Source organism: Brassica oleracea, unplaced genomic scaffold (assembly GCF_000695525.1).
Source record: "Brassica oleracea var. oleracea cultivar TO1000 unplaced genomic scaffold, BOL UnpScaffold00826, whole genome shotgun sequence".
In the NCBI taxonomy this organism is placed as follows: Eukaryota; Viridiplantae; Streptophyta; class Magnoliopsida; order Brassicales; family Brassicaceae; genus Brassica; species Brassica oleracea.
In genome coordinates this window covers 12869-13708 of record NW_013617467.1, presented here as the reverse complement: position 1 = coordinate 13708, position 840 = coordinate 12869, and positions in this window count along the sequence as shown.

Here is an 840-nt window from a genome sequence, read left to right as displayed (position 1 = left end):
TTTTGATGCACAAGGATTCCATTATCCACATACTCAAATTGCAGTCCCAAACAGAACTTAGTTTTTCCTAAGTCTTTCATTTCGAATTCTTTCTTTAGACATTCGACCGTTTGGGAAATCTCTCCAGGGGTTCCAATCACATTCAGGTCGTCCACATAGACAGACATAATCACGAAGCCCTTGCTGTCAAATCTCTTTATAAAGATACATGGACTTATTGGATCGTTTTTATAACCTTCTTTCATTAGGTACTCTAATAATCGGTTGTACCACATTCGACCTGATTTTTTCAAACCGTATAAGGCTTTATTCAGCTTAATACAATGCTGTTCTCGAGAACCTTTCTTATCTTTGATCTCAATACCCTCTGGAACTCTCATATGAATTTCATTATCCAGTGAACTGTACAGATACGCAGTTACTACATCCATTAGGCGCAGATCAAGCTTCTCTTTCACGGCCAGACTGATCAAGTATCGTAATGTAGTTGCGTCCACCACATGGGAATAAGTTTCCTCATAATCTATTTCTGGTCTCTGTGAGAATCCTTGTGCTACAAGCCGTGCTTTGTATCTCACTACTTCTCCTTTCTAATTTCTCTTTCTCACAAAGACCCATTTGTATCCCACTGATTTGACATCTCTAGGTGTCACGGTTATAGGGCCAAAAACGCCTCTTTTCTTTAATGATTCTAACTCCACGTTTATAGCTTCTTTCCATTTGATCCAATCTGATCTTTGCATGCATTCATATATGGACGTGGGTTCTAGATCCTCATCTTTTTCCATGATCTCAAGTGCTACTTTATAAGCAAAAATATCATCGACGTCGATATCATTT